This window comes from Henckelia pumila, chromosome 4 (genome assembly GCF_033568475.1).
Source record: "Henckelia pumila isolate YLH828 chromosome 4, ASM3356847v2, whole genome shotgun sequence".
In the NCBI taxonomy this organism is placed as follows: domain Eukaryota; kingdom Viridiplantae; phylum Streptophyta; class Magnoliopsida; order Lamiales; family Gesneriaceae; genus Henckelia; species Henckelia pumila.
Genome location: NC_133123.1, coordinates 214,681,342 through 214,705,187, shown reverse-complemented (window position 1 = coordinate 214,705,187; position 23,846 = coordinate 214,681,342).

The following is a 23,846-nucleotide window of genomic DNA, read 5'->3' as shown; positions in this document are numbered from 1 at the left end:
TGACTCGTTTACCGACTCTATTGGGGTCATCATGTGTCGGGATTGGGTACAGTTACAACACATATAGGAGTCGATGCTTTGTTGTCAAGGATTCACCACATACTTGCGAGTGTGGATATCCTATGCGATCTGAAGAGATATTAGTGTGACGAATCTCTGGCCAGAGTACATGATGTGTTTTAAGAAATGGTTTCTTAGTAACACATGCGATGTCACTATTTGATCTTCAAGATGTATTGCATAGTTATCGAATCTCGAACGACTCTCGATATACCAATGGTTGTTGATTCGATCGGGATATATGGATGAAGGGACCGTACTGTACGCTAACCAAAATCTATTGGTTCTTGCAGGCACTATCAGTGATACCTAGGAAATCATGGGGCGATGTTGCTAGGCGCTCTTACCATGATTCGATGGGCAAGTCGGAAATTGTTGTTCCGAGTCACAAGGAGTTGTGAGCCCACGGCTAGCTGTATCCCTGAACCATTGAGGGTCACACAGAGTAATTGATTTTTAATCCCCGTTGAGATAGTTAAATTTAAAGAATTAAATTTAATGAACAAAGAAGTTGGACTTCTTAATTATGAGTAGAGGAGTAAGATTTCCTAAAATGACATAGGGATGGGCATTTTTGGAAATCACTGAATTCAGATTCAGAAAAATTTATCTTGACTTTAAAAGGTGCAGAAATGGTTTTTGTGCACATTGGTGAAATCGGTTTATCAATCGGAGTCACGATGAATTTTATATTAATTTCTGAACATGCGGGCTTTGCTTGTCGGGCTTGAACTTATGACTAATGGGCCCTAAGATATTGGAGGTAAAAATTTATAATCGTTATTTAATTTTTACACACACTCAATTTAATCGTAAGGTTGATACCCATTATGGAATTGTTCCATATAAAATTTTTAAACTTCCGTTGCACCGGGTATCAATCCTGATTGATCTGATCGCCGCGTTCTCCAACAAACACCTGTCAACAACTAGGACACTTTGCTAAGGTGTGTCCTCAACGAGGTAAAGATTGAGCTCAGAGTGGGAGTTCTTCTAGACCTTCAGCTCAACCTGAGAGGCAGACTTCTGCGGTTCACTCCTTCTAGCCTCAGAAACAGAATAGACAGGGAGGTAACTCGAGTGCAAACCATCCTCCAAGACAGCAGGCGCGAGTCTTTGCTTTGACTGATGATCAGGCTCAGGCAGCCACTGACGATGTTATAGCAGGTAACTGTTCGATTTTTGGTTATTCTGCTCATGTGTTGATAGATACGGGTGCGCCTCACTCTTTTATATCTGAGAAATTTATTTTGATGCATGCCTTGCCTTGTGAGCCTTTGCCTGCTGTAGTAGCTGTTACTTCACCTTTGGGTGGGGGAATTGTGTCTGTAAGATTGGTTCGGAACTGTGAACTTTGTTTCGAAGGTAACGTGATTATTTTAGATTGTATTGTGCTTGGGTTGTGAGATTTTTACTGTATTATCGGTATAGATGCTTTGACCAAGTACAGGGCTACCGTTGACTATTTTCATAAAGTAGTCCGTTTTAGACCGGAGATGGCATAGGAGTGGAAATTCTTCGGTAAGGGTTCTCGATCCAAAATTTCTTTAATATCTATTTTTTCTATGACTCGTTTGTTACATAAAGGAGCAGAGGGATTCTTGATTTATGCACGATGTCCTGAAATCTAGCTAAGAATTTGTTGATATACCAGTGGTTAGAGAATTTGCTGACGTCTTTCCGGACGAGATTCCTGGATTTCCGCCTATTCGAGAGATAGAATTCAGCATTGATTTATTTTCAGGTACTCAGCCAATTTCCAAAGCTCCTTACCGTATGTAATCGGTCTAATTGAGAGAATTGAAAGAACACCTTGACGATTTGATTGCCAAGGGATACATCAGACCAAGTGTGTCGCCTTGGGGAGCTCTTGTTCTCTTTGTACGGAAGAAGGATGGTTCTATGCGGCTCTGTATTGATTACCGTCAACTGAATCAAGCGACGATAAAGAACATATATCCTTTACCCCGAATAGATGACCTTTTTGATCAACTGCAGGGTTCTTCTGTCTATTCAAAGATTAATCTGAGGTCGGGATATCATTAGCTGAGAGTGCGAGAGGAATATATTCCTAAGACCGCATTCAGAATGAGGTATGGTCATTTCAAGTTTATATTCATGCCGTTCGGTTTGACTAATGATCCAGCGGTTTTTATGGGCTTTATGAACCGTATCTTTCAGAGTTATTTGGATGAGTTTGTTATTATCTTCATAGATGATATTCTTATCTATTCGAAGAACCATACTGGATCGTCTTGCAGATTTTGCAGGCTGAACAGTTGTTTGCCAAGTTGTCTAAGTGTGAGTTCTGGTTGGACCGAGTTGTCTTACTTGGCCATATTATTTCAGGAGATGGTATTTCTATCGATCCCAATAAGATCGAAGTGATTATTAATTGTCTTAGACCAACATCAGTGCCTGAGATCCAAAGCTTTATGGGTTTAGCTGGTTATTATCGCCGATTCATCAAGGGATTCTCATCTATTGGAAAATCGATTACCCAGCTGACTCAGAAGAATGCGCCTTTTATCTGGACTGCAGATTATGAGGCCAGTTTTGTTGATCTGAAGAAGAGACTGACCAATGATACGATTCTATCTATTCCATCTGGTACTAGAGGTTTTACCGTCTATTGTGATGCTTCTAACCGAGGCTTGGAATGTGTTCTTATGCAGCATAAGCACGTGATAGCATATGCATCGAGGTAGCTGAAGCCGCATGAGACTCGTTATCCAGTTAATGATCTTGAACTCGCTGCGATCGTATTTGCTTTGAAGATCTGGCATCATTATATTTATGGTGAGACTTTTGAGATCTTTTATGATCATAAGAGCCTTAAGTATTTGTTTTCATAGGCAGAACTGAATATGAGACATAGAAGATGGTTAGATTTTTTGAAGAATTTTGACTGCAAAATCAAATACTACTCGGGAAAGTCGAATGCAGATGCAGATGCCTTGAGCCGAAAGCTTTGTTCTTTATCTCTTTCTACTATCAGTGTTTCTCAGTTGATCGATGATTGTTGCACTTCTCGTTTGGAGTTTAAAACAGATAGGAGGATTATCAGAGTGTTTGCTATTCAAGCCGAGCCAGAGTTATTTATTATGATCAAAGAAGCACAAAAGTCTGATCCGAGCACTCAGATTTCAGTAGAGAAAGTCAGATCTGGGCATCAGTCTGAATTCCAGGTTAGAGATGATGTTTTGTTTGTGAATAATCGTATTGTTGTGCCCGATGTTTCGGAGTTGAGGCAGCGTATTCTTCGAGAGGCACATTGCATTCGGTTCAGTATTCATCCTGGGGGTCGGAAGATGTACAACGATCTGAAGAATCAATTCTGGTGGAAGAAGATGAAGAGCGATGTCACGAGATTTTTATCTTGATGTTTGAACTGTCAGCAGGTAAAAGTAGAGAGAAAGCGACCAGGTGGTCTGTTGCACAGTTTAGCTGTTCCTGAATGGAAGTGGGATCACATTTCGATGGATTTCGTCACGAAGCTACCGCGATCTGTTCGAGGATGCAATGCTATTTGGGTAGTGATCGACAGATTGACGAAGTCAGCTTGCTTTATTTCGTACAGGATGACGTATCGTCACGATCAAATGGCTGAGTTATATGTTGGCAACGTTGTGAGATTGCATGGTGTGCAGAAGTCAATCGTTTCAGACCGAGACCCTAGATTCACTTTGCACTTTTGGCACAGTCTACTAGAGGCACTTGGTACTCGATTGCTTTTGAGTACACCATATCATCCTCAGACCGACAGACAGTCAGAGCGGACTATCCAGACTCTTGAGGATATGCTACGAGCAGTAGTGCTAAAATTTGGCACTAGTTGGCAGAATTCTTTGCCTCTTGTCGAGTTTTCTTACAACAAAAGTTATCAAGCGAGTATCGGTATAGCACCTTTCGAGGCTTTGTACGGTAAGAAATGTCGATATCCTTTGTTTTGGGATGATGTGTCCGAGTCACCTGATTTGGGACCGGATATGCTTCGAGATATGGCAGAGCAAGTAAAGATCATTCAGACGAGAATGATGTCAGCTCAGGATAGACAGGAAAAGTATGCGAATATCAGACGTAGACCTCTGAGTTTTGATCAGGGAGACCGAGAGGGAAGTTATCTCCGAGATTCATCGGACCGTACGAGATTCTCGAGAAGTTAGGCGATCTTGCCTACAGGATTTCATTTCCTCCATCTTTATCTGGTATTCACGACGTTTTTCACGTCTCTATGTTGCGGAAATATCATCTAGATCCTTCTCATATACTTCAGCCTGACGAGGCCGAGATTGACGAGACTCTGAGCTACTTTGAGCGACTGATTCAGATCCTTGACCGGAAGGAGAAGCAGCTCAGAACCAAGTCGATTCCTTTGGTGAAAGTATAGTGCAGTTGTCATGGAGTCAAGGAAGAGACTTGGGAGAAAGAATCCGATATGAGACAATGGTTTCCAGAGTAATTTGGATGACTTGAGTTCTTCTTTTTGTCTTAAGTTCTTAACTCTATCTTATGTGATTGATTTTTATTGATTTCGAGGAAGAAATCTCTTCTTTGAGAGGGAGAATTTTAACGCCCTAAATTTATCTTAATTAAGTTTATTTGAGATAATCGGAGATTATAGAATTCAAGAGCTGAGTTGATTTTGATCAGGGTCTATTTTGCAATTTTTTGATTTTTTAGGGACTAAAATGCAAATTTGGACTTTATTAGATATTTATACATGATTTTGATTTTTTCACCTCATTACCTTCTTCTTCAACAAGCCTTCTCCTCCATTGAAGTCCTCCAATGCCATCTTCAAGCTTTCTTCTTTGGTTTTCGGTTGATCCATCCGATAGAATTTTAATCCGAAGTCAGTTTAGCGATCCCGGCAGCGAGAGCTTCGTTCTATTGTAAGTTTTTCTCCGATCAGTTATATTTATATTTTTGGATGTTTTTAGAATTGATTGAGTTTTGGTTATGATGTTCTCGAACTAGTTCTTATCGTTTATTCTCAGTTGGTTTTGAAAAAGAGCGTCGTTCGGATTTGTTATGATTTTTGGAAGCTTATTTCGAAAATGGGAGTTTTGAGATTTGTTGGATTGGAATTGTTATTGATGTTTTAGCATTGTGTTGAGTTGATTGCGATGCTATACTGTTGTCTGTGTTTTCGGTTTGATCAGAATATAGCCGTTATGCCGCTGGTTTGAGTTTTGGGATTTTGATTCGTTTGAATTGTTGAACCATCGGCATTTGGGTTTGATTGTCGTTGTTACTCTTCTTTTTCCTTCGTACAGATTCGTTTGAAGTTGGTTGAGCCCAGAGTTAGCAGTAATCGATCGTCGAAGAGTTGGACGAAGAGCAGTAAAGAGTTTTACCTTGAGCGTTTGTTATAGTGGTTGTATGGTTTTTGATATAACCTCTTTTTGTAGTGTATCCAGAGTTGGAGCTATTTGAATCGAAAGGTACAAGCAGACATCATTTTAGTGGGATAGAACGCTCAAGACAGATGGTTCTTGAGTTTCCCTTAAATCACATACTTGCATCAATACTTGTTCTAGAATTGGGAACTTGTATTTTGTTGATTTACTCTTGTTATTAGTTGATTTATGGATTAATACTTGTGTTTCTATATTCATTCATCTTGAGCTAAATCTTTGATTTCAGCGAGCTTTACGACCCATTTTGTTTAGAAATTTTGGGGGCTATACTGCGAGTGGCCTGGGTTGTAGAAGATCACCTAGTGTTAGAATACTCCTTATAGTCGCACCAAAGTCTAGAGGATGGAGACACGGGGCACCACCTCGATCGGGAGAGTCGGTGAGTTGTTACGTGATCTCATCCTAGGGATCCCAAAAGCATAACAGCAATTCCTTGATTATCAGAGTTGATATCACGATTTTAAGGACATGCATTTCATTCTTATTAACATTGAATATGTTGTCTGTATTTCATGTTATTGAGATATTACAGGTTATTGCATGTTATGTTACTTTTACTGGGAATATCATTCTCACCGGAGTTATCCGGCTATTGCTTTGTTTTGTATGTGTACTTGACAATAGGTGGGGCAGGATCGAGTCAGCGGAGACTTGGTTAACATCAAGATCGAGAGATAGAAGTGGGACTCGGTTTAGAAGTCGAACAACATGTCAATCTAGTTATATGTTGGAACATGTTTAGAACTCGAACTTCGTTGATTTTGTTGTATTGATTATGCGAGTATTGGGGTTTGTATGCTGTTGTTGCATTTATTTTCTACCTCATTATGTATTGAATGGATATTGAAGTTGAGCTTGGTTGAGTTTATTTTTGGAAATTTGTTCAGAGCTATCATCGCTCGATCGATAGACTTTGACTGATCAAGCGAGAGAGTTGTAGCCTCTTTTTTGTTTTTCAAAAACTTTGCCCGCTCGATCGGTCGAGTTTTACCGATCGAGCGGAGCTGGTCTTGAGGTGGGCAACAGAGTGTATAACTTTACTCGCTCAATCGGTTGAAGTTTACCGATCGAGCGGCACTGTTCACCTAAAATTTTAAAAAAATTTTATTGCTATTTAATCTTGGATCTTGTATGCTTAGTTATTGGTTTAATCCGAGTTTAGATGTTTAGAACCGAGGTCTCACACTATTCCTCTAGGCAATTGAAGACTAACGAGGAGAACTATCCCGTAGATGATCTAGAACATGCAACCATTGTTTTTGCTATGAAGATATGACATCATTACTTGTACGGTGAGATGTTTGAGATCTTCACTGACCACAAGATCTTGAAGTATCTGTTCACTCAGGCTGAGTTGAACATGATACAACATCGATGGATAGATTTGTTGAAGGACTACGATTGTGAGATCAAGTAAAATCCAAGCTCTTCCAATCCAGTTGCGGATGCTCTTAGCCTCAAGGTGTATGTGAGTTCCCTTCGTACCAGCTCAGTTGCGCGAGTGGTAGAGGAGTGTTGTTCCTTGGGCTATACTTTCTTTCATAAGAAGGAACAACAGGGAGTGTGCATTTCATCTGTACTTTCCAAATCAGCCTTGTATACTCGTATACGTGAGTCGCGGGTCATTGATCCGAAGACGTAGAAGTTAGCCCGATTAGCTCAAGATGGAAGTACTTCTGGTTTTCATTCTCAGAATGACGGTCTGTTATGTCTTTTCGAACGTGTGGTGGTTCCTGATGATTCGACATTGAGAGAGAAGATTCTGAAACATGCTCACTAATAGATTCTCTGTTCATCCAGGAAGCATGAAAATGTACAAGGATCTACGTACTAGGTTTTGGTGGAAAGAAATGAAGCGTAATGTTTATCAACTCGTATCTCGATGTCTTGTATGTCAGCAGGTCAAGGAAGAATTCTGACGACCCGTTGGATTGCTCCTGAGTTTAGAGATTCCTGAGTAGAAGTGGGAGCATGTGTGGGGACCTCGGGTGCTAATCTCATAATCACAATAATTCAGTCTAACAATAAATATTCATCTGATTTATCAAAACGAAAATAATCCAAGACATTTGGCGACGCAAAAACATACTTTTGGCGACGCAATATCATGTCGCAGAAAGACTCAATTTTTTTAAAATAAAGGTGCATGCGCGGGCGCGCCTCTTGGGCGGCGCGGGCGCGCATGCCCCGCTGCCCTTGTTCACTAAGCGGCGCGGCCGCGCATTCCCTGCGGGTCTACTGTCCAAAAACTCCATTCTTGCTGTTCTAAACATATCTGGTCAGTTTACAACATTTAAACATCTTAAATCAAGTCTATAAAGATCTAAGTACAAGATTTAAGGTAAAACATGAAGTTTAGAACATAAGAATCTCATACATGTTTTTAAGGTGCAATACAATAAACTCAATTCTAAGTTTTCAAAACTCAAACTAAACCAATACCTTCTAACATGCATTTGACAGCAATCTATTCTTATCCCGAAGTCACCACATGCTAATCTTTCCCAATCTCGAGCTATCCAAGCCACATCTAACTCGCTCTTGCCCAAACCTGATGCAATGCACATATACAAACAAAGAAACAGCCGGATAACTCCGGTGATAATACATCTCAGTATGAACGACATGCATATACATCAATTAAGAATAATAAATCTATATGCTATAATAATATTAATTCATAACATGTAAGAACATGTAAATCATAAAAGCATACTCAATTCTTAATTCTTAAAGATTAACTGTTTATCTACAGCAATTTCATATCAAACATATAAACACATTCACATCTTGAATGACATCTAATAACATGCTAGCATTTATAAATGCATATTCTAAACCATAAAAATCTCTAGGTTAATGCATAAATGCAATGCATGTAGCAATGAATAGGCTATCAAATCTGATAACAATAAATCTTGGTTCTTGGGTTCCGGGGAAATAAAATCTTTAATTGACCACCAATTTATCCAATTGAGGTGGCGTTAAATATCTTATTTTCCATGACTTTGGTGCAATTATAGTGAGTCATCTAGCTCTGGAAGCAAATCTACAATCCATGCCACTAAACTATAGTTCTCCAAACGTCATTTCGCAATCTAGGCCAATCTGCCCTCTATGCTTTTCAAGGTAGGATTCAAGATGAATGCAACATAATCTTGATGCATTAACTTATCCAAATACTGATAAACATCTTGAACATTCAATAATCATTCATAGTAACAATAGCAAGTAAATCACATAAGAGCACTTAAACAGATAAGTATGTGATTTAAGGAAACTCGATAATCAAAACGATCTCGAGTTTTTCTTCCCATAATATCTAATGTCTAATCATACCTTTCATTGTGATTCAAATATCTTGAATCTGGAAAAATTCTTACAAATGCTGATCAACTATAAGCTGTCCACATTCTGCTCTTCTCACTCTTGATACAAACTCTTTGTTGCTCTAGTTTCTGATTCAATATTCTAACGGCTCGAACTCGACGACTCGACTTCGATCACTTCCATTCTTAACTGAAATGAATTGTACAATATGCATAACATCAATATCAAATCTGATATTCGTTGCTAAGTTCATTCTATATATGAAATCGGGTGAAAATGCAAACCGACGGCGTAACGGTTCGAAGTCGATAATTCCAAATGGTTAAACATCAATATGCTCATCATTTAAACAATATAACATCACCAATTTCAGCAGCATAACACGTAAATATCAGCCCCTAATTTTCAGATTTCTGATAAATCTTTAAAAAATCATAAACATGTTCAAATGACGATCCTTTATCGATCCATCTTAAATATGCTATCTTCATATATACTATAACATGTTTATACAATCAAATCTTAATTATAAAATCTTAAAATTAAAACATGGTAGAACTTCATAAAAATTACATCAAAACGTAGCACTCGAAGCTGTGATCGCAAATATACGATCTATTTAAAATTCTACCGGGCGGATGAAGTTTAATCGGGACTTGAAGTGCAAGAAATGGTTGCAACCTCATTTTCTCTCCACTCTCGACTTCTTTGCTGGGATTCTGATGAATTCATCCACTTTCCACTAATTATACACATCACACGTGTAATTTCCCACTTGCAAGGGAAATTGCACTTTGGCCCCTAAACTTTTGCATAATTGCAAATCAGACCCCGGACAAGTGATTTAATTTAATTTCAATTCTAAATAATTTAAAAATAGTAGAATTTAATTCTAAACTCTAAATATTCTCAAAATAAATATTCTCGGATTAAAATTAAATAATTTCGGCCCTTATCGCATTTTAGTCCTTGAACTGCTCAATATTTGCAAATTGGTCCTTGCTCGGATTTCATCCTCAAATTAAATCCTTGATATTTCTAATCTTGGAATTCACATCTTAAATTTCATAAATATCAATTCCAATATTTTTATATTTTAATTTAAGAATTCAGGATATTAAAATCCGAAAATCTTCAAAGTAAATATTTTCGACCCGAAATATAAATCTCTAATTCTGACATTTCTCAAATTCATATTTTCTCATATACGGAATTTAAATATTAAATCCCGTAAATAATAACTTAATATTTTCGGGCCTTACAACATGTGACGATGGATTTTGTCACCTACTTGCCTATATCTTCCAGGAATTGCGATGCAATATGTGTTGTTGTAGATCAATTGTCAAATTCTGCACATTTTCTGTCGTATAATCGGGACATTACTTTTGATCGGATGGCACGTCTGTATGTGCAAGAGGTTTTTCTTCTGCATGCGATTCCACCGAGCATCTTCAGTGACCGAGATCCGAGGTTTACATCTAGGATTTGAGATAGCTTCCAGCTAGCTCTTGGTACTACACTGAGTCTGAGTACATCTTATCATCATGAGACTAACGTACAGACCGAGCGTACTATTCGTACCCTTGAGGATATGCTTCAAGCTACAGTGATGGATTTTGGTCTGGCACGGCATGATCATTTGGCGTTGGTGGAGTTTGCGTATAATAACAGCTACCATCGCAGCATTGGCATGGCACCATTTGAGGCCTTATATGGATATCATTGTCGTACGCCTTTGTTTTGGGATAAAGTTGGCGAGCGTCAAGTTGAAGGTTCGCATTTGATTCAGCAGATGACCGATGTAGTGGAATTGATCCGACAGAGGATTAAGGCTGCTCAAGATAGACAGGCGAGCTACTCTAACACTCACCACAGACCGTTGCACTTTGAGGTAGGAGAGCATGTGTTCTTGGGAGTGTCACCTTTCCGAAAGCTAATGAGATTTGGTCTCAAGGGCAAGTTGTCTCCGAGATTCATAGGTCCGTTCGAGATTCTTGAGAAGATTGGGGACGCGGTTATCGTTTAGATTTGCCACCCTATATTTTCGTCATTCATGACGTGTTTCACGTATTCTTGTTGAGACCGTACATGGCGGACGAGTCACACATCTTTTATCCGACTGAGGTGCAATTGGACTAGGATCTGTCCTATGTGGAAAGACCTCTCAGGATTCTTGACAAAAATGACAAGATACTTCGCAACAAATGCATACAATTGGTAATGGTGCAGTGTAAGCATAGGGGAGCAGAGGAATCAACTTGGAAGCTGGAGAGCCGGATGCGAGCTGAGTATCCAGAGTTGTTTTGAATTTTGTACTTGTAAAGATTTGTACTTAGAAATGTTAAGTTGTAATAAAGAACATTTGTTTGATTTTCCGTGTTTTCCTCTTACTTAAATTTTGAGGACGAAATTTCTTAAGTGGGGGAGAATGTAGTGACCCGTATCCAAAATAAGGGGATTAAGGAATTAATCACAATTATGAGGCTTTTAGCAAATCAGAAGCTTTGACTGGAAGATCGGAAGTTCCGGTGGGATCAAAAGCTCTGATTGAGGTTCGAAGGCTCCGATCGGAATCCAAGATAATATGTCATGCGTGAGGTCATCTTGGATGATGTCATAGGATCGGAAGCTCCAAATAGCTTATCGGAGGCTCCGATAGGTTGTCGGTATCCCATAGATGAATGACACGTGGTTGGCTATGGACGATCGGAGGCAAGGGTTCAAAGGCTCCGATCATGCGATCAGAGGTTCCGATCGTCGTCTATAAATAGAGGGTCCGAGGCTCATTTGGAGTGCACCTCATCCAATCCTCTCCTCTTGATTCTTAGTCCTTTTAGGATATTTCTAGTCTTTCTAGACGTTCTATTGGCGATCCAAAAGTGGCTAGAAGCTACGAGGCTAGTAGCAGAGTTGTGCCTAAGTTTTGAGGCAATCATCAGCAGAGGGCTAACGACGGACGCATATATAGTTTTGACTTCCTAAAAATATTTAGGAGTATGTAATAACTTAGTTAAGGCTTTTAGATCTTAAGTAGTGATGCATGGGTATTTTCATTATAGACATAGTAGTGTGGACTTGTAGACGTGGGATCTAAACCGGCGTGCTAGGATTTGGCCTGCAGTGTTATAGGTATGTAAATACTGACCGAGATAGCCGGCATGATATATATGCTTATATGTTGCATGAGTATGTGCTATGTGTTTTACCATGTTTTACCACTTTAGCACATGCGTGTTTTTACACTGAACTGCATCTGATATGATGTGAGTCATGACAGTTTCCATCGGTGACGAGTTACTCCTTATGGATTCGTGTCTGGGGAGGCTCAGCCCTTGGTTTTGCTATCACTAGGAGCGACCACGACGGTGGAGTAGACGCTATAATTGATAGGGTTAATATACGAGTACCCTCGCGGAGTCTCTCTCTGGCAAGGTGCTGTATATTCGGTGGCGCCCTGAGCAGACTATTTTACCATGGATTTTAAAGTCATTTATATGTTGCATTTTTTTTATATATCATTGCTTTCGTATTGAGTGTAGTCGCTCACACCCCTATGTTTTGGTGTTCTTGGGGTACCTTGTGGCGGGGCAGGTTTGAGGCTAGACGGTCCCGGCGGTTCTCAACAGGGTTGATACTGGTACTTGAGAGGAGGTAGTTGTTAGGGACATTGTTACCCTAAAGACTTTCGATATGGTTGTATATGAGTATTATACACTTTTTACCGTCATCGGTTGTATTCTGCCGATTAGATTTGTTTTATTTAAATTATATCCTCTTTACGCTATAATTATTTACTGCATCCGCTAATTACTCTTATTAGGTAGTGGATCTGGATAGGGTCGCTACAGATGTGACCCATTCCGAAGTCACCTACTAATCATACTTAAGCATGCAATAAATTTTTAAAGCATAATAAATCAAGTAATAACCAACGAAAACTTAAACGATCCAACAATTCAACCGGAGAAATATAACCGATACATAAATCAAATAAAATAACTATTATACATCCCCATCGAAATACAATAATGAAATCCACAAACGGAAACCTGATACGGATACAACCCATGGAACTACTGCAACCCAACGATCGCTACCTCCCAGTCCATCCAACCTAAGCCCTGCCCCATTGAATGAGATGTCCAGAACCAAAAACTGAGGACATGAGCTAACAATGCGCGGTAAAAAAATTATGATTATACACATGATATGAATTCCAATTCAAATGAACGAGTATTGGAAAACTATAACGGTATAAACACTGCTCAGTCTGGTGGCACCTATGGTATGTATCATACTGGGTCGTCGCATTAGGAGGTGGCTCACACACAAGTGAAAACTATGGATATAGGTGACCTGATCCAATACTATCGAGCCCAACCATCCAATCAAGAAGTATGGGGATGAGCAACCCCACTACGGGTATATCAAGGTACAGGCTAAACATTATAATGTATGCATCATAATAATAGGGACATAATATATGCACATAACCACAGGTCATATAAACCATGCAAACGTAGAACATACATACTCAACCAAGATATCTCGGATAGTATGTCCGTACCTCAACACAAGCAACCTAGCAACACTAGCTCTCTAGTCCAAGCTTATGAGCAGATAATCACCATATCACTTATTGCTTACTAAAAGCCTTATCTAGACTAATAGATACTCACAAAAGCTAATCGGAGTCTAGGTTTATACCTGCATCCGTCGTTAGCCCTTTGATGACAATGACCTCAAACTCTAGGCACAACTCCGCTACGATCCCGGTAGCGCCTCTCTATCGGATTACCCTCAAGACGATGCCCAAAAACTCTTAAAACCAACAATAATAGGAGAGGGAAGTGAGTTGGTGCGGTTTGCAAATGAAGCTATCGGCCCCTATTTATAGACCAAGATCGGAACCACCGATCCTAGGTTTGGAGCTTTCGATCTCCCCATCGTAGCTTCTGATCTCTAGCCACCAAATATGTGTCCCTGATTGGACAACACAGTGTTGTCGACGGAGTTCGGACCTTTTGAACTGAGGTTCGGAGCCTCCGATCTCTCTCAAGTAAAATCACCAATCAAAAAGCCCATAATTTCTTATCCAATGGCGATCGGACCTTCCGATCATGAGTTAAGAACTTCCAAACTCACCCTCAGCCTTCGAAGTACATTACTTTTTCCAAAGGTTTCGGAACCACCGATCGTAGCTTGGTTCAAGTTCGGACCTTCCGAACTACCCGAACACTTAAAACCTTTCAGACCATTTTTGATCGTTCTGAATCTGATTTTTAACTTCTTAAATCCATTTTGAAATCTCGTAATCATGTTTTGACCTATTAAACATGTTTAGATATTTGATTAACTTAATCAGGAAATCGGGATACTACATTCTCCCCAACTTAAGAGATTTCGTCCATGAAATCCGGACTAGGATAAAAGAACAAAACATCACTCAAAACATTTTTATTACAACACTGTTGTTTACAATTACAACTAAACTGCTAAAAGGAAAATACAATCAAAACAACTCTGGATGCTTGGAACACATATGACTCTCTAACTCCTATGTCGCCTCTTCAGTTCCTTGACACTACCACTGAACCATGACTAGAAGAATGCGCTTATTTCGAAGAAATTTGTCTTTTATGTCAATAATCCTGAGCGACCTATACATGTATGACAAAATGGGATCTAACCGAACTTCCGTAGGATGCAGAATGTGCGACTCATCTTCAATATACCAACGAAGCAAGGATATGTGGAACACATTGTGAATTATAGAGACATACAGTGGTAATGCCAAGTGGTAAACCACATCTCCGACTTTCTCTAGTATCTTAAACGGACCAACAAACCTCGGTGCTAACTTGCCCTTCAGACCAAACCTCATTACCTTTCGAAAAGGATACTCGCAAGAAACATGCTCCCCTGCCTCAAAATGCAACGGTCTGCGCATGGTGTTGGCATAGTTGTCATGTCTATCTTGTGTAGCCCTGATTATAGTTGTACGGAAGAAAATGTGAAGATTTGGACAACCTGTCCACAACAACCCAAATGGCATCATACTACTTGGAAGACATCGACAAGTGGGTGAAAAAATTCATCGTCACATGCTCCCAATTCCATTCTTGGATCTCCAAAATCTGCATCAGACCACCCGGTCTATGATGCTCATCCTTCACCTATTGAAAAACAATACACCTGGACACATACTAATAAACAATATGCTTCAAACCTTTCCACCAAAACCTCATGCGTAGATCCTTGTACATCTTTGCATTTCCTGCGTGCACGATGAATATACTAAGATGAGCCTAAGGCAAAAAAATTTCACGCAAATAAGAATCGTGAGGCACAACCACCCTACCAGAGAAACACAACAATCCATCCATCTGGAAATGGAAACAAGAGGTGTTGTCTACTTGAGAAATCATGGCTAAATTCTACTTCTTCAGATCTAAACACTGAACTTGTCGGATACGGGAAAAAAACGCTGGCTCAACTAACACTGAAGAGATTCAGATCCCTTGTTGTTCTTTCTTGTGGAAAAAAGTGAGCCCAAATAACACCACTCTTGAACTGCACTGGTGCAAAGAGAACTAACATATACCTTACAGATGAGAGTATCTGTCGCTGGATTCATGGAACTTGGATGGTACTTGATCTCACAATCATAATCTTTGAAAAGATCCATCCACCGACACTGCCTCATGTTCAAATCTGCCTGAGTAAACAAATACTTCAAACTCTTATGGCCATAGCAGATCTCAAAGAGCTCACCGTACAAGTAATGACGCCAAATCTTGAATGCAAAAACAATCACTGCAAGCTCTAGATCATGAATAGGATAATTCCCTTAATGGGTTTTCAACTATCGGGAAGCATAGACAATCAAATGCCCTTTTTGTTTCAGCATACACCCCAAATCCTGAAGAGATGCATCTGTGTACACCACGTAGCCTCCGGAACCAGATGATAAAGCAAGTACAGGTGTGATAGTCATCAAACCTCTGCTCACACTCGGCCGACCAAACAAAAGGAGCATCATTCCTCATCAACTGCATCAGTGGTCTAGCAGTCTGTGAAAAATTCTCGATGAACCGTTGATAGTACCATGCTAAACCCAAGAGGCTACAAATCTCTGAAGCTGTCCTAGGATGCGACCAGTTCAATATAGCTTCCGTCTTTCTCGAATCCACTGAAACACCATCCTGAGAAATGACATGACCAAGGAACACTATTCGGTCAATCCATAACTCGCACTTACTAAATATGGCATACAACTGCTTTTTCGGAGAATCTGTAGTACAATCCTCAAGTGCTGCAATGCTCATCAACATTGCGCGAGTATATTAGAATTTCATCAACAAACACCACGATGAAATTATCAAAACAACTTCGAAAGACCTTGTTCAGATCCATGAACACTGCAGGTGCGCTCGTAAACCGGAAAGGCATCACTAAAAACTCATAGTGACCATACCTCATATGAAACACTGTCTTCAAAATGTCCTCATCTCGGACTCGCAACTGATGATATCCTGACCTCAACTCAATCTTGGAATACACTGAAGTACCTTGAAGCTGGTCGAACAAATCATCAATGTGCGGTAAAGGATAGTTGTTCTTAATCGTCAATTGGTTCAACTGCATGTAGTCGATACAAAGATGCATAAAACCATCTTTCTTCTTGAGGAACAACACTGGAACTCCCCAAGGGAAAACGCTCTGGCGAATGTATACCTTTTTCAAAAAATTGTCAGCTCTATTTTCTTGACATCTATCTTGACTTAGCAGTAGCCAAGAATGGTCTTCCCAAGACCAATGGAATATTTTATCTTCCTCCATATCTAGCACCACAAAATCCGTAGGAAAAATAAATTTATCTATTTTTACCAGAACATCCTCGATGATTCCACGTGGATATGTGAGAAATCTATCTGCTAGATGCAATGCGATTGTAGTGGGCTTCACCTTGCCAAGTCCTAAGCTTATGAAAACATACAAAGGCATTAAATTTATGCTAGATTCTAAATCACAAAGTTTTTTTTATTAAAATTAGAAAAACCAATAGTGCAAGGAATCGTAAAACTCCCTGGATCTTTTAATTTTTGTGGTATCTTCTTTTGAAGTAAAGCGCTGCACTCCTCAGTAAGATTCGCTGTTTCAAATTCTTCCAACTTCCTCTTTTTAGACATCACATCCTTCAAGAATTTAGCATAATTTGGCTTTTTCTTCAAAACATCGGCGAATGGAATATTAATTTGAAGTTTCTTGAAGATCTCGAGAAATCTTCGAGAAACTTGACAAATTGTTCATCCAACGCTTTTCTCTTGAATCTATGCGGGTAAGGAATCTTTGGCTTAAACATAGATTTCTGTTCAGATCCATCCTTCGACTCCATAGGTTGGTTTTCTCTCACCACCTTCAGCCTCCTCAACTTTAGCTTCAGGTTCTTTGATTCCATCTTCTTTTCCGCTTCTCAATGCTATGGCTTTACAGTGTTCTAATGGATTCACGCCAATATTACTCGGGGAACTGACCTCTTTTTTGTTCTTTTAGTTCATTCTCTAGTTGCCCAATCTGTGTTTCCAAAGATTTCATTGTGGCCCCCATATTGTTATTTGAATCTCCAAGCTATCAAGACGAGACTTAGTCATTTCCATTTTTTTTCCATAATCCACAACAAAAGTACCAACCACGTCTTCCAAAGATGGCTTCCCTTCTCCCTTATTTATTAAATCCCGGAGGGAGATTCAATACATTATTGTTATTTGCATAACAAACATTTTCATGGTTACGCAAATGAGGATGATAAAAGTTTTGAAAATGGTCACCTCAATATCTTCCATAGACTCAGGTGTTAATGTATTGGGCCTCGTCAGGATTGTATGACTCTTCAATAGTTATAGCCTTACCTATAGAATTTCTAGTACTCATAGCAGCTATCTGTGTAGTCAATGCAGATACTTGAGCAGATAAAGAAGTGAGAGGATCCACTACATACACTCCGACTAATTTCTGGATGCCAGCTCGTTCAGTCGGCCACTGAAAGCTGTTGATAATCATTTGTTCCAGCATCTCATATGCTTGAGTAGGATCATTTTCAAATATAGTACCTCCGGAATTAGAATCCACAAACATCCTCGTTGGAGAATTCAGTCCATTATAGAATAATTCAATATGCTCCCAATCTTCAAATTTATTATTCGGGCATCGCCTGAGAAAGTTCTTGTAACGCTCCCAAGCCTCATACAGCTGTTCAGAGTCGTGCTACCTGAATGTGCTGATCTTGATCTTCATTTGGGTGGACTTAGCAGGTGAAAAATATTTTGCAAGAAATTTCACTGTCATGTCCTCCCAAGTAGTAATGCTCCCAAGTGTTAATGATTGCAACCAACATCGTACCTGATCCCTGAGAGAAAACAAAAACAAACGCAGTCTAATAATATCCTTAGAAACACCATTAATTTTTATCGTGTCAGTGATCTTCAGGAATGTCCTCAAATGCAGATGAGTATCAGCAGTGTCGCTTCCATTAAATTGATTCTGCTGAACCATGTTGATAAGTGCGGGCTTAAGCTCGAAATTGTTGGCATTGATGGTTCTACGAGCTATGCTAGAATAGTGAGCATGGACCACTGGGCGCAAGTGGTCTTGATTGGCACCAAGGGAGCCTATTGTTCATTATTATTCTCAGCCATTTTTTTGAGTTCATCTATTCTTCTCCTCTTTAAAGCTCTTGTAGTTTTTCCAATATCAGGATCAAAATGCAAAGATTCTAGGCTTTGAGATCTTCTCATAAACTGCAAATCAGAAGAACCAAAACAAATCAGTAACTAAAAAAAATAAATAAATAGAAAAATATAAATTAAAATCTAGAATAATTAGTAACAGTACTAATATAAATTCAAATAAAATACTCCCCGGCAATGGCGCCTAAAATTTTTTGTGTATTTTCTTTCTCGCAAGTACACGATGTCAAGTTTTAATATTTAGTAAGTAGAGTATCGTTCCCACGAGGAGTATGTATTGAAAATTATACTAAATCTTGTAATTAAAATATGCTAGACTTTATTTAGAAAATTAAATAAGATATTTTTCAAACTTAAATAAATTAACCAAGAAAACTAATGAGAAAACAACACACTTTGAGAAAATATCAATGAGAGAAAATATTTAGAGGTTTTGATTTGACTTAGTTTTGACAACAACAACTTCTAATTAATTTATGTTCATGAATTCAACTCGTTTAATATCCAAGAGCACTTATTTATTTCTATTCCCTTTTCCCAAGAAAGAAATAAAATGTGTCAATTAAATTTGATTCCAATATCCCAATTAAAAATCTAGACATAATGATATGTGAAAACGATGTTCTTATTCAAGCTTTGTTAAAGTTATACGCCTCCCGAACTATATAAACATTAAAAATGTATTTTCTAATTGTCCTACTCAAAATCGCCTCTCCCGAGTACCAGATTTGAAATAAACATAACAATTCAATTAGTGATCAAGTAATTTAAAGAAAATCAAATCTAGAAAACACTATTATATTAATGGAATTCAATAAAATAAATTAAAAAGTTGTATAATTTGTTTTAACTAAGCTACATCAACATCTAGAAACAAAAGTTTAGTTCATAATGCAAGCAAAGCAAAAACTAAGCATGTTTAGGAGTTTAGACATAAATTTTCAAAATTTAAGAAGAAAATATAAGGAAGAACGAATCCAAAGTAGCGTCTCTGTCCTCAAATTCCATCGTCTTTGTCTTCGTCTTTGATCCTTTCTCTCGGATTTCTTCTTCTCTCGTGCACAATCCTCTCTCTCGATTCTCTATTGTGTGATGTTGTTGTTGTGCGTGTGTCATCCTCCTTTTAGGTCTCCATGTTCCCCTTTTATGTTTCCTCGAAGCCAGTTAAATGAAGCCCAGCAATCGAGTTTTTTAAATTTCTAAGACTCCTATTTTGTCTTTGATTCCCGCATCAGCGCTGAGGCGCTGCCTTCCTAGCGCTGAATTTCTGTTTCTTCGTGTGTCATGCACTGGGGCGCTATGGTGGTAGCGCTGGAGCGCTGCATATTCGTACCCAGGGCGTAGCTGCGCTTCCACACAGCGTAGGAGTGCTGCTCTATTTCTTCATCGGCACTGGAGATATAGCGGAGGGGGCTCGATAGTGCGTGCTCGCTGAGGCTCTGCCTCCATGGCACTGAGGTGCCATTTCTTAATTTTTTTAATTTTATTTTCATGTTCTTTTGACTCCTTTAGCGACATAAAAACTCATACTTGCTTCGTCTCTTACGAACAACAAAACAACAAAATACGTATAATACCATTAAATACATCAAAAAAGCCAAGTCAAATCATATGCAATTAAGTGCATAAATTACACTTATGAATTGACATGACTTCTAAATTTCTGGCTAAGTATTTTTCACATGCCAAGTCTGACCAACTAAAAATTGAGATCACAAAATTTCAGACAGGAAGATTTTGAGCAATTTTATGAAGCTTGCGAGCGCTACAAAGAATTACTACGGAAGTGCCCAAAACATAATTTTGCAAATTGGGAGCAGATAGAATTATTTTACAATGGTTTGAATGGGCCAACTCGGATTTCTGTGGATGCTATTGTTGGAGGATCAATATTTTCTAAATTTCATGTGGATTCATATGAGATACTTGAGCATATGAAGATTAATAGCTACCAGTGGCCAAGTGAGAGAGCTAACGACGGACGAAGATATAGCTTTTGCTTCCTAAAAATATTTAGGAGTATGCTTTAGCTTAGTTAAGGCTTTTAGAGCGCTATAATGATAGTAGTATCATTTCGCAGTGTAGCGCGGATTATAGGCATGGACCTAGTGCTGATAGCACTTGCCTAGTATTTGAGGTATGAAAGTACTGTTCGAGATATCCTTACTGAGTATGCATGTATTATGTGACTGCATGATTTATATGTAATTGATTTATGCTGCATACATTTGCATATTGAGCTATCTCGTTCGAGATGTCTATAGTAGGGTTTTACCCTATCCAGTTAGTGGTTGGACTTTCATCGATTTGGGTCCGGCATATCCACTGGTATTTTGGTATGGGAGCCACCTCCTGAAGCGACGGCACATCGTGCTACATACCAGGGCCCGGTCTGTCTCTGTTATCTGATCCTTGACCTCGAGTTTATAGGGAGTTCACTTTGCATGAATGTATACTCATACTCTCATGCTGAGCGTTTTATGCTCACGTCTCGTACTCTGTGTTTCTAGACACCCTATTCCATGGGGCAGGTTTGCGATTGGACGAGGCGGGTGGATCCAAGAGGGGCTAGGCAGTGGTTGATCCGCTGGAGCTTTGTTTAGGTTTTTATTCTGTTGTTTTGGGTTTATACAGCTATTCGATTTGGTTGTATATTATTTTGGATATTTACAGATTCCTTTTCTTGGGATTGTATTAATGTTATGATTTTCGCAGTTGAATTCTGATTTCTGTTTAATTAAGTTAATTGCATGCCTAAGTTCTGTTTAGTAGGTGATCTGGGTAAGGGTCACTACATTTATGGTATCAGAGCATGCATAGTATTTTTGGGATTTAGATTATGCATAAGGTAACCGTAAGGTACTTTTGTAGATGGCGAACTACGATGACCAGAATAGTCATGGTAGTGGAGGTGGACGCTGGGGAGAAGACGATCATGAGCGTCGTCGGGACCGTCATCATCGTCGTCGTGATGAGGACTGGTTTAGCGTGCGCCAATTCTTGCAGATGGGTTCTAAGCCCTTAGTTGGAGGTGAGTCTCCGGAGGATGCGGAGAACTGGTTAGACCGCATGGAGACGACTTTTCAGACTTTCCACTGCACCGAGGAGCTGAAGATGGAGACCCTTGGCTATCTTCTGGATGGGCGAGCTCATAGGTGGTGGAGGTTTACTTATGCACCCTTTGTTATGGCGAGAGGAGTGGCCACCTGGGCCGAGTTCCGCACAGCTTTTCAGAAGCTATATTTTCCTCCTGCACTCCATCAGTCAAAGGCGGGCGAGCTACTGAGTCTGCGACATGGAGCCATGTCTATTGACGAGTATCAGCAGAATTTCTTTGATCTGCTATCCTATTGCCCCGAGATTGTTGACATCTATGAGATGAAGTATAATTTGTTCCTTCAGGGCCTTAACCCTGAGATCCATGACCGTGTGGCGGTCGGTGATGACATGACCTACGAAGGTTTGGTGAGCCGTTGTCACCAGGCAGAGGACAGCATTCGGCGGAACAGGTCTTTCTCTCAGTCGAGGCCTGCTAGTTTTTGGGTCCCCGTGCCCAATCTTTCAAGAAGTCCGGATCTACTTCTTCCTCTGGTTATGGAGGTGTTGTTCGCTTTGGGAATAAGGACAAGTGCGACCATTGCGGGAAGAACCATCCGTCATACAAGTTCAGCTATTTTCCGATGTGGAGAGGTTGGCCATATCCGGAGGGATTGTCCACTATCTGGGGGAGGCGGTTCAGGTTCAGGATCAGGTTCTCAGGCCACCGTTCAGCAGAGGTCGCAGGGACAGCCTGCTGGGAGTTCTCATTTGAGGCCGCGGGCTTCTGGTCAGGTGTTTTCCTTGAGGCATGATCAGGCTATGGAGGAGAATGAGAAGGACATCGCAGGTACATTTCTATTTTATGATATACCTGCTATTGTACTTATTGACACTGGTGCATCTCATTCCTTCATTTCTACACGTTTTGTTAAGAGGCATAAGTTACCATGCATTGCACTAGACATAGTAGTTTCTGTTTCTACTCCGACGGGTCAATCTGCTTTGCCCAAGTGTTTAGTGATGGGTTGCCCTTTAGAGTTCAAAGGGAACATTCTGGTAGCGAATCTCATGGTTCTTGCGATGGATGACTTTGATTGTATTCTGGGGATAGACATGCTGACTACCTATCGAGCTTCAGTGGACTGCTATCAAAGATTAGTACGCTTTCATCCGGATGGGAGTGAGAGCTGGTTTTTCTATGGTGAGGGAGCACGACCCCCGATGCCTTTGGTATCAGCTTTGAGAGCCTGTCGAGCTCTAGAGTCTGGCGGGGAAGGCTACCTTATCTATGCAGTTGATTTGTCCACTGAGAGTATTGGGATAGAGAGTATTCCTGTTGTGGATGAATTTCCAGATGTATTTTCAGATGAGATTCCGTGTTTTACTCCTGCTAGGGAAGTCGAGTTTGGCATAGAGTTGATGCCGGGTACTTCGCCTATTTCTCAAGCACCGTATCGTCTGGCTCCGTCAGAGATGTGTGAGTTGAAGAATCAGTTACAGGATCTTTTGGACAAGGGATACATTCGTCCTAGTGTATCTCCTTGGGGAGCTCCTGTTCTTTTTGTAAAGAATAAGGATGGGTCTATGCGGTTGTGCATTGACTATCGGCAGCTGAATCGAGTTACTGTGAAGAACAAGTATCCATTGCCTCGCATTGATGACTTGTTTGATCAGCTGCAGGGTACTTCGGTTTACTCCAAGATTGACTTGAGATCTGGGTATCATCAGTTGAGAGTCCGAGATCAGGACGTAGCCAAGACTGCATTCCGTACTCGCTATGGGAATTATGAGTTTCTAGTAATGCCATTTGGATTGACTAATGCGCAGGCTATATTTATGGATCTGATGAACCGTGTTTTCAGGGAGTATTTGGACAAGTTTGTCGTGGTTTTCATTGACGACATTCTGGTGTATTTGCGCAATACGAAAGAGCATGTTTCTCACTTGCGGTTGGTACTGCAGACTCTTCGGGATGAGCAGTTGTACGCCAAACTGAGCAAGTGTGAGTTCTGGATGGATCGAGTGGTCTTCCTTGACCATATCATATCTAGGGAGGGAATTTTTGTTGATCCGAGCAAGATTGAGGCGGTGATTAATTGGTCGCGACCGACGACGGTTGCTGAGATCCGTAGTTTTTTGGGTCTAGCAGGATATTATCGTCGCTTCATTCTGAACTTCTCTCAGCTAGCTCGATCATTGACGCAGCTTACCCGCAAGGGTGTGGATTTCGAGTGGTCCTCCG